The 11103-nt window shown below is 42.1% G+C and overlaps 2 pseudogenes; one reads left to right on the top strand and one right to left on the bottom strand.

The window, feature by feature from the left end:
* Positions 1-3244: 3244 nt before the first annotated feature.
* On the top strand, positions 3245-3964 carry LOC124977133 (40S ribosomal protein S23-like; annotated as a pseudogene).
* A 3285-nt stretch (positions 3965-7249) lies between these two features.
* On the bottom strand, positions 7250-7736 carry LOC124977134 (60S ribosomal protein L32-like; annotated as a pseudogene).
* Between the last annotated feature and the right edge of the window lie 3367 nt (positions 7737-11103).

Below are 11103 nucleotides of genomic sequence, written 5' to 3'. Positions count from 1 at the left end.
GTGCACCTAAACTGGATCTTTTACCAATGCACGATTTGGTAACACAATGCATTGGTCAATGGAAAATATTGGCTTATTGAGTTATGCCAGTATTCCCAATGTTGACACTTTTCATTATGCCAAGTTGGAAAAAAATTGTATTCATTAATATCACCATCAATCTCATAAGAAAAGTCCTTAAGTATTGGGAAACCGCCAAGCACCATGGCGGTACATACAAGTTTTCCAAAGCTCTAATTTTCACTAAGAAGCTCAAATTTTATCATTGGCAACAGTACTAACAGTTGTTTTCCTTGAAGTGACAGGATCCCTTTGTTCATTTTTGAGAAAATGTCTGCCAAATGCCCAGTCTGAAAAAAGCATTCTTTGTCATTCTTTCAAGAAAAAAAAAAAAAAAAAAAAATTCCATGATAAAAAGTGGTTCATTCAATTCACAACTCAAATAATAGCCTAAGTGTTTTTCTGTGCTTTTTCCATGATAACTATCATACTTCAGAATGTGGCAGAAGTACTTTATTCATACTTCCCATTTTACTATGTAGGTTATTTTGGGACGTGTCAATATTTAACATGATTAACAATTTTGACTACTTCCTCAAGGATATTCTTGAGTGAAACTGGCATTTTTTTCTCCTACACCCCTCAGGTATGTCTCAGAGCAGCTCTGTCTTCTGCAGGTCATTTGACCCAAGTACAAATAAGCTTCCTTGTTTGTAACATAACCTGGTTGAATTAAATGATCTCTGTCATCTCATCATCACCTTGGGAATAACATGGGACCTTGTCTTCTGATGATCATTGTTGCCTGTTGGTTTCTAATAGTGCTTGCCCTTTTTTGTGTGCTGTTGTGGAGATGTGCAGGTACATGTTCTCTTCTTATCACAAAAGGAAGGGCAACTGGCACCCATAGAGTGGGCCCTTTCTTACAGAGGACGAACTAAACTCTATCTTCAACACCCAGGAAGAAACTTGGACATCATATGCTATTTGAACACAGTGTTGTTTGCCCTGAATGAGTCTGGCAGGGGCATTTTCAGCTAATGGGGGTAGAGGAGGTCCTTTGTTATGAAATAAAAGATGAGAAAATCAGGGCCAAGTCATAATAGGAAATATAGGCTCCCCCTGTCCCCAGAAAAGTAAAGACAAGACCAGATGGTTTTCTGAAGAAATCACATTTTGTAGTGGTAGTGACTTCCATTTGCTTTCCAATGAAAAGAAGCCAAGCTTCTCTTTCCTCCTTCACTACCATCCATGGACCAGAATTTACCTCTTGCCCCTGCAAAACCCACAAAGCCTGTGCTAAAGGAAAATGCAGTGGCACCCAGTTGATGCCTGAAGGATAGAATCTGGGAGGCAAAAGAAGGGCTGGGATGGGGTTTTGTGTTCGTTTTGCAGTGCTGGGGATCTAACCCAGAGCTTCAGGTCTGCTAGGCAAGCACTCTGCCAAGCTACACCTCCAGTCCTTTTTTAGTTTTATTTGGAGACAGGGTCTTGCTAAATTGACCAGGCTGGCCTTGCTATCCTCCTACCTCAGATTCTTGAACAGCTGGGATTACAGGCACAAGCCACTGTGCTCATCAATTTTTGTCTATGTGCGTGACACTAGGGACGGAATTCAGGGCCTCACACATGCTAGGCAAATGCTCTACCTCTGAGCCACACCCCCAGCCCTATGGCATTGTTTTATCCTAAGGTATCAGAGTTATGTTTGAGGAAGGAGTTGGAGCACCCGACTAAGGAGGTAAATGAGAGAAGCTTACAAGAAAAAGGACATTCCAATGACATCATACGAAAGGCTACACAGAGGCATATTTACCCCTTAATGTATTTTATAAAAAGCAAAAGAAAACTTAGCTAAACAAAGATACAACTCCTTTCCCTCCATGTTTGTAAAGCTTTAGTGTAAGTACTGGACCCTTCAAATAGCGAGGTGCTAAGCAACTCAGTGAGACCCAGTCTCTACATAAAATACAAAATAGGGCTGGGGATGTGGCTCAGTGATTGAGTGCCCCTGAGTTCAAACCCTGGTACCTCCCAAAATAAAAAAAAAAAAAAATGGCACAGCCGGGAGGTACTGAGGAATGAAGTGGACCAAATTATATTGTTACATAGTGTGCATGTACAAATATGCAACAATAAATCCCACTATTGTGTATAATGTATCAATTTTTAAAATCTTGGGGAAAAAACATGGCACAGCCAGATGTAGCTGCACACACCTACAATCCTAGCTATGTGGGAAGCTAAGGAAGGAGGACTGAAAGTTCTTAGCCAGTTTACTGCCACACCACCCTGAAAGCGCCCGATCTCGTCTGATCTTGGAAAGTTCTAAGCCAGCCTGAGCATCTACTTAATGAGACCCAGTCTCAAAATAAAAAAGGGCTAGGGATGTAGCTCAGAAGTAGAGTACCTGCCTAGCATGTGGGAGATCCTGGGTTTAATCCTTAGTACCAAAAAAGAAAAAAAAAGTCAAATAAAAATAAAAAGTGGTGTAAACCATCATCCAAGTTCATAATGCATTTGGTCTGGAGAAGATGGACACATCAGTAAGGCAGAAGCTCTTGACACTGACCCCCATCTAACCAAACAGGAGGGTAGCAGATGTTCTCTGCTGCCTCTGTAAAACCCACTAATGCCCATGACACACTAGATGCTCAACAAGTAGAGGTACTCTCAGGCACTCCTGTTCCACAAATCCAAACAAGCATTCACCAGAGTTCAGTGCAATTTGTTCCCAATCCACATCTGCCCATTGGTCTTGTCATTCTGATGATGTAATTTGATTATTGTGAAAACCAATGAAATTTGAGTGAAACAAACAAACAAACAAGAGCCCTTGTTCCTGTGAAAACTCAAGTTGTATATTTTGGAAAGGTTTCATAAAGACAAGTCAAGCATGCAAAAAAAAAAAAATACTGTTGAATTAGTGTGGGAAAGATATGCAGAAAAACTAGGCAGGGGTGGGGGGAATTCATAAATATTTTAGGGTAGTTCTGTAATCAGACTGCCTTGAGTCCTCATTCTACTTTAGGAAAACCAGCACTGAAAAACAGGCACAGTAGAGCACATCTATAATCTCAGCTGCTTGGGAGAAAGAGGCAGGAAGATCAAGAGTTTTAAGGTCAGCCTGGGCAACACTGTGAGACCCATATTAAAAAAAAAAAAAAAAAAAAAAAAAAAAAAAAAAATCTTTTTAAATTTAAAGAAGGAAACCCATACTGAAACTTGTAGAAGATCACAGTAAAATGTAAACTTCATGAGTGCAGAGACTGTGTTATTCACTGCTGTTATTTCTAACACCTACAATATGTCTGGCACATAGAAAGAGCACAACAAATATTTGTAAAATAAATGAATTGTGAGTATGGTTAAGGCAAGAAAGATGAAGCAGAACTCCAATTATCAAATGGCTGCTCCAAGACAAATGCTTGATCCTATCCTAAAATCCATGGTACCTAAACATACCTATATATGCTTTAAGTTAAAATTAAAAGATTGCTCTTTCGCTGGTCCCTGTGGCACCCACAGGCTGGGCAAGTGTCATGGTCTTCATACTGCCAAGAAGCTCCGTAGCCACCAATGGGACCAGAAGTGGCATGATAAACAGTACAAGAAAGCCCATTTGGGCACAGCCCTGAAGACCAACCCTTTTGGTGGTGCTTCCCATGCAAAGGGAATTGTGTTGGAAAAAGCAGGGTTTAAAGCCAAACAGTCAAATTCTGCCATCAGGAAGTGTGTCAGGGTCCAGTTGATCAAGTATGGCAAGAAAATCACAGCTTTTGTACCCAATGATGGTTTCCTGAACTTTATGATGAAGTTCTGGTTGCTGGATTTGGTCAAAAAGGTCATGCTGTTGGTGACGTTCCTGGAGTCTGCTTTAAGGTTGTTAAAGTAGCCAATGTCTCTCTTTTGGCCCTATACAAAGGCAAGAAGGAAAAACAAAGATCATAAATTTTGCTTATGAAAACAATAGTAATACATTTTAATATTCCAGAAAAAATAATTAAAAGATTAAGGTATGTTTGTATCATTTTTTCATGGTTCCCCTTTAACCAACATTATCAATTAATGGATCTACTACTCAGGTAGCATAGGACAGGAGAGCTCTGCCTGTGTAGGGTAGCAGGGACAGTGCATTGGTTATGTAATATGCACTGCCCATACCATAGTGGGTTGCAGGACCAAAACAGAGACCCACCCAGGTCATGAGACCTTCAAGCAGATTCCCCTAATCTCCCCTTTACAGAATGTAACTAGAAAAATCTGCTCTGGTTCAGAATGGAGGAGACTTGATGAGAGGCAGACAGCATTTCCAGATAGAGACTGGCCTAGTAGACACAGTCGGGAATAAGAAATCATCACCTTGAAACTCCACTGACCCAGTAAACTTTAGTGAGGACCTGTGCTGGCAATAAATGCTCCCCCACTGTAGGCTTGAGATTATTTGGATTCAGACTCAGAGGATCTGGGTTCAAATTTCTATATATTAACCTTGTGTTCTTGAACGACTTCACACACTTCCTTCAGCAACAACTTCCCAACTTGTAGGCAGCGAGTGGGTTATGGGTCTGATGAGATACTTATTGTCTCAATGCTCAGAGTAGCCAGGCAAGGCCCAGGGTTGCCAGAACCTTCTGGGCCAGAAGCTCTATACATTGTTCACAGTGTGATGTGTACCTGTGTGTGTCTATTTTTCAATTTATCCATTCTTTTCAGTTTCCCGTGTGCATCATGCTATGGAAAAGTTTGGAAGCACCAAGGTTACAGTCTTAGCATCTCAGCTGATGATGTCTGTCCTGCCTCTGTCAACAGGCTGTTGTGAGCATCTCCTGAGGTACAGGTGTGAAATCGTTGTAAAGCTACTGACGGTTCTAAGAGGCAGAGTGACAGGCAGAAGGAGTGCCTGGTCTCAACCAGTAACAGGGGAGCCCGATTCTATTTCTCTACCCCTAGTTTCCTCACCAGAGTCCTCAATCCAAGAAGAAATAAAGAAAAAGAGTGTTGGTTTATAGAAATCAAAACATTGCCCTTATTTCTGATAAATCCGATAGGAGGTTTATCTGTAGGTAAGTGAGTATCTTAATATTGAACCCAATACTAGGCCAATTTACCCAGCCAGTCACAGGCAACTCTGGAGAACCATATGTATCTCCTGCAGGGAAAGCTTGTCCCTGGAAGTACAAAACAGAAAGCACAAAGAAAGAAGAGAAGGGAATTGGTCTGTGCAGGTCAGATTTCTTCTTTCAAACTTGGCAGTCAGATATATCACTCATGGAAAAGAGCATGTGACAGGTGGGAAGAAGGGCAGGTGTGTTCCCCTAACAGAGTCCTCAGGTGAAGAATGCACGTCAGCGCATCCTCTTGAAATGTGAAAGGAGGCTGCGGTCTGTTTTGTCTGCAGTTTCCTGGCAATCGTGGGCATGGAGGCACTGGACGTTGGCAGCATTGTTAGCAAAAGTCCCAGAGCCAGCCCATTACAGGCTTGCTGGGTACAGAGAAGCAGGAAGCAGGAAGTAGGGCTCTCATTTTTCACCCACACAGGTCAAAAAGGCACAGTCTGGCCCTGAAATGTCTTCGTGATCCCTGGATGTAGGTAAGGTGGCACTCTTGCTGCTGTGGCTTCCTGATTCCCCCAGCTTCTTGATGGTGACACACATGACAGCCAGCTCCATAGACATTTCTGTGGTGTTCTCAGGTTCTGCTTAAGGTGTGGCCTAGGATCTGCTCCTGTTACCCATCCATGCTTTTAAGCATCCAGTTTCCTAAACTGAATATTTTTTTTTTGCTTAGATTGTTCAGGTGGTGACTAGTATCTGAACCATCAAAATGACAGAGGCTTTTTGTCAGTATTAGCCTTTTCTGGAAGTCTTCCTCTTTTTCTCCACCCCCAGCTTCCTGCACTGGTTCTTTTAATTACTTATTGACAGTAGTAAGTCAAATGCCTATACCTAACTACCACTGCAGAAGAAACACAAGTCCAGGTTTGGATTATATTAACCACCAGATCACATGCATGGAATGATGAACATTCCACTTTTCTAAATTTATAAATTCCCATCCAGCAGTTTAGGTTCTACTTATTCTTTGTTTTATAGCCCTGTGCCTAGATCTTACAAATAAATCAATATTCAAAGGCCAACCTTCTTCTAAGTTCCCTCTCCAGATTTTTGGGTCCTTCCTACTTAAAATATAAGCTATCTGAGAGCCCTCTTATCTTGAACAACATAATAAATATCTGTGGAACTGAGTTCATTTAACTTCTGAGCATGGCACAGAGGCAGTCTAGGTCACCCTGGGTTACTGTTTACAGAGAATAGACAAGAGAGCAAATACCTTGCAGCTATAAGCTATTCAAGTCCACACCTTGGAAGGGTCATAGGAATTTCCTGTGGAAATCACCACCAGCCCATTTTCTCCAGTTCATTACCTGAAGAGCACAGACCTCAAAGAAAGAAGAGTATGACCCGCCACCAGTCACTTGGGTTGCTTTCTGAGGTACTCAGGCCTTACCTCTTTCTCAATCTAAAAAGAGTGATGACATTGTTTTTTTCTTGGTATTGTAGTGGCTTTGGTTACCCTTCTTTCCTCTTGAGTTGGGTGTAGGGGTACATGCCTTTAATCCTGACTCAGGAGGCTGAGACAGGAGGATTGTAGGTTCAAGGTAAGCCTCAGCAATGTAGCAAGGCCCTAAGCAACTTAGGGAGATCCTTTCTCAAAATAAAAAAATTAAAAAGGCTGGGAATGAAATTCAATGGCAAAACATTCCTGGGTTCAATCCCCAGTACCAAAACAACAAACAAACAAATGAACAAACAAACCCTCTTTCCTCTTGAAGATTCAGATCACATCTGTGAATATGTATTGAGTGCCCACTTCCAACAAAGAATGCCTGAGTCTACAGATGACACACTTTGGTTCTTAGCCTCAGATGGTTTATAATCTACTGGGGCAGAGGACTAGAAAGGCATACACAATGCTTTTTCTTATTTAAAATCCACTTCCCAGGTATAATGACTAATTTGAATTGTCAATTTGATTGGATTAAGTGATGCCCATGATTAAGAGGCTTCTGGGTGTGTCAATGAGGGCGTGTCTACGAATGATTGAAATGTGGGATAGTGAACTGAAGTGGAGACCCTCCCTAAGTGTGGGCAGCACTGCCCAATAGGATGGTGGCTTGAATGGAATAAAAGCTGGAAGAACAAGGAAGCAGATGCAGATGCAAGCTCAACTCTTCTTGAACGGGTTCTTTTTTTTTTTTTTTTTTTTTTTTTTTTGATGGTTTTTATGGTTTATTTAAGCACACAAAAAATGTGCCCATGAACTGTCTATTCGTTTTCTTCACTGCGCAGCCTGGCGTTGGGATTGGTGACTCTGATGGCCAGTTGGGCTGCTCTTTCCATGATGGCTTTGTGATTCTTAGAGGAAATGTTGTGAGCAATCACAGCACAGTAAGATTTGTTGCACATGAGCAGCACTTCCGGCTCCTTGACGTTGGGGACCAGGAACTTCCGGAAGCCACTGGGCAGCATGTGCTTTGTCTTCTTGTTGTTCCCATAACCAATGTTGGGTATCAAGATCTGGCCCTTGAATCTTCTCCGCACCCTGTTGTCAATACCTCTGGGTTTCTGCCTGTTGCACTTAATTTTGACATATCAGTCTGACTGGTACCCAATGAACTTCTTTGTCCTCTTTTTGACGATTTTGGGCTTCACGAGAGGTCTGAGGGCAGCCATGATGCCGAATACAGATGGCAGTCACCTCCATAGGCAGCGCCGAGGAAGAGAGAGCTGAACCGGTTCTTGATTGCTGCTTGGATCATCTGAAGATACTGGACTCTCGCTTCTTCACTCTTTCAAAGAGGACTCTGCCAGTGATTCTCTAGGTAGTTTTCAGAAGCCTTGGTCTTGGACTAGGGAAGCACTGTTGATCCTTCTTGTTCTGGGGCTTCTGCCTCTTGGACCACAGAACTGCTGGTGCTTCCAGTTCTCCAGCCTGCAGACGACCATAGTGGGCTATCCAGCTTCGGGTCGTGTAAGCCAATCTAATAAATCCCCTTTTATAATCATACTTCTTGTTGATTCTGTTCCTCTAGAGAACCCTGACTAATATACCAGGTCATTAAAGGAATACCTAAAATTCATATTTCAAATTCATTTGCATGCATGTGTGGAGGGACAGGAAGGAGTTTGACTGTAGTCTTATCTGGCAATCCTTTTAGTCTTTTCCTGGAGATTAAAGGAAACCACCACTCTGGGTCTCAAGAGAATTCCTGGTCATGATCCTTTTAGGAGCCTCTCCTTTTGTAGGACAGGGACTGTTTCTGTAAGTCACTTTCTGTAACAACACAAATGAACTGTAAATTCATAAGGGCAGGGTGGCAAGAATGTCACTCTGCTGTGCATCTGCAGTGGTCCAGCTTACTTCAGATGTCTGACAAATACGAATGGATTCAGGAAGGAATGAAGGAATAGTGACACAGCATAGAGGAAGTACTCGACACGTTGTTAGATGAGAAATACTTTGACTTTGGCAGTGATCTCGCCACCTACTTTCAGCTCAGCCCTTGCACCTGTTTCCACGTCATTAGTAGCTTCTGCTAATATTGAAAATTGTTTGGGGACTTCTCACCTATTAAAATAATTCTGTAGAAACTAGACAAAACTGGGTACAGTGGTGTATACTTGTGGGCCTGGGAGGCTGAGGCAGGAGAAACGCAAGTTCAAGGCCAGCCTCAGCAACTTAACAAGGTCCTAAGCAACTTAATGAGAATCTTTCTCAAAATAAAAAATAAAAGGGGGTAGGGATGTGGCTCAGTGGTTAAACACCCCTAGGTTCAAACCCTGGTAGTAATAATAATAAATAACGAAAACAAGATAAAAAGGCAATTTGGAGGAGAGGTGTAAATCTTAAAATTATTTAAGTCAACATGAGATGCTTTTTAAAGGCACTTTCCCTGATAAGATCTCAGCCCCAGGCATAGCAGTCAACTTGTGTAGATGACAAAACCTCTCAGTGTCAGCGGGGGAGCTCCTTTTTATAGCCAAGAATGCAATTGGGGTCATATTCACTCAGGATAAAGTTTGTGGGGTTTTTTTGTTTTTGTTTTTGTTTTTGTTTTTTGTGCCAGGGATTGAACCCAAGGGCACTTTGGCACCAAGTCACATTCCCACATTCCTTTTCTTTTCTTTCTTTTTTGAGACAGGATCTCACTAGGTTACTTATGACCTTACCAAGTTGCTGAGGTTGGCTTTGAACCTGTGATCCTCCTTTCTCAGCCTCCTGAGCCACTGGGATTACAGGCATGTGCCACCATACCCAGCTAGAAAAACAGTTCTTAAACATTTTTTTTAGGAGCCAAATTATATCTCCTCAAATCACATATATTAAAATGCTAAAGTCTAGCACTTCAGAATATAGCTATATTGCTGAAAGCTTGGACCTTGTCCCCAATGCCAAATCCAATAACAAGGACATGGTTTTGCAAAAAAGGAAAAAGCAGCTTTATAACTTTGCTAGCAAAGGAGAAACACAGGGGACTCCTGTCCCAGAGTCTTTGATACTGCCCATCAGCAGGAACAGGGGCCTTTTAAAGAGGTGATTCAAAGGCTACATTCCATCTGTTCTCTGTTGGAGTTGTAATTCACTTGTTAATTTGGAAGAGAGTAATTTCTGAGACCTGGTACCACACCCAAAGTCTGGATTACTTGGTTCCTACGGTGGGTGTGTACTTAAGGACAGATAAATCTGTCTAAAATGGGGAAGAAAGGAAATCCTGTTTCCCCTGAGATTAGGGAGGAGGAGAGATTAGGGAGGAGCAGGGAGATAGGAAGAGAAAACATGTCCATTTTAAAAATAAGTTACAGAGGCAGCACAGCAAGGGTTATATTCAAAGCATAAAGGGAACCACTGTTACAGCTACATATGGAAATAAGATCTTTAAAGAGATAATTAAGTTAAAAATGAGGGTTTTAGCGTGGTCCCTATCTAATATGACCGGTGTCCTTATCAAAAGAGGAAATTTGGACACACAGAACCACCAGATGTGTGTGCAGACCACGTGAGAACTCACCAAGAAGGCAGCAAGCTGCAAGCCATGGAGAGAGGCCTCAGAAGAAACCAAACCTGCTGACGCCTTGATCTTGGACTTCCGGGCTCCATGCTGCAAGCAAATAAACTTCTGTTTACTTAAGTCATCCAGTCTGTGGAGTTTTGTTAGGGCAGCCCTAACAAACGAATTCAACATTTATTACAGAATTCTTCATGATAGGTACCATGAAAATGTTTGAGCAATGCATTCATGTACTGCCTAAGTGCTGTATAATTGGGATTATGTAACAAAGCAGAACTGACTAATAATATAAGAGATCAGGTTCTGCTACTGGGAAGCAATTGGCAAGATTTTGTCTCAGGAAATTGTATACTCCTTGACACCTGGAGCTAAATTTTCTTACCCCTAAAAATAATTCTTTTAAATGTTTCTATTTTTTCACTCCCATATCCTCTTCTCTCCATTTTGCCACCCTTCCGCTATCTCCCGTGTACCGCCCACGTACTATTGCCAATACAGCCTCTTGCCCTCTAGCAGGCTCTCATATCCATTTCTGGCTCTACTTAATAAAAAAAAATAAAATAAAACAGCTATTGTGTTTTGTTTATTTTTCTAAGGCTTTAAGCAGATTTCCCCAACCAAAACTTGGGAACAAGTTTAAAAACCTGTTTATGAGGATCAGATTTCCAACTTGACCTCAAATCGGTCAGGGAAGATGGGTTCTGAAAACCCAGCAGTCCTAACATATGGGGAAGGATTTCTGTCAAGGGAGAAAACACGTGTTAGACTTGGTGGGAGTCTACTCTGTACAGGGCAAAGAGGCCCAGTGCACATGGCTCTGGAAAGGCTCACAGATCCCTTAGGAGCAAAGAGAGTCTCTGGCACTGGAACCGGGAGCAGCCCCTGCAGGAGTCTGTCCCCCACTGTGAGGCGCCATGGTGTTGGCTCCCCAAGGTGAGGCAGTGGACTAGGCTCTGCAGACCTAGAGGAAGTCACTTCACTGTGGATCTGAACATTAAAAGTTGCTTTTCCTAAATAGTAAAATAGAAGGA

The sequence above is a fragment of the Sciurus carolinensis genome, chromosome 2 (assembly GCF_902686445.1).
Source record: "Sciurus carolinensis chromosome 2, mSciCar1.2, whole genome shotgun sequence".
In the NCBI taxonomy this organism is placed as follows: Eukaryota; Metazoa; Chordata; class Mammalia; order Rodentia; family Sciuridae; genus Sciurus; species Sciurus carolinensis.
This window is presented reverse-complemented; position numbering and strand designations above follow the sequence as displayed.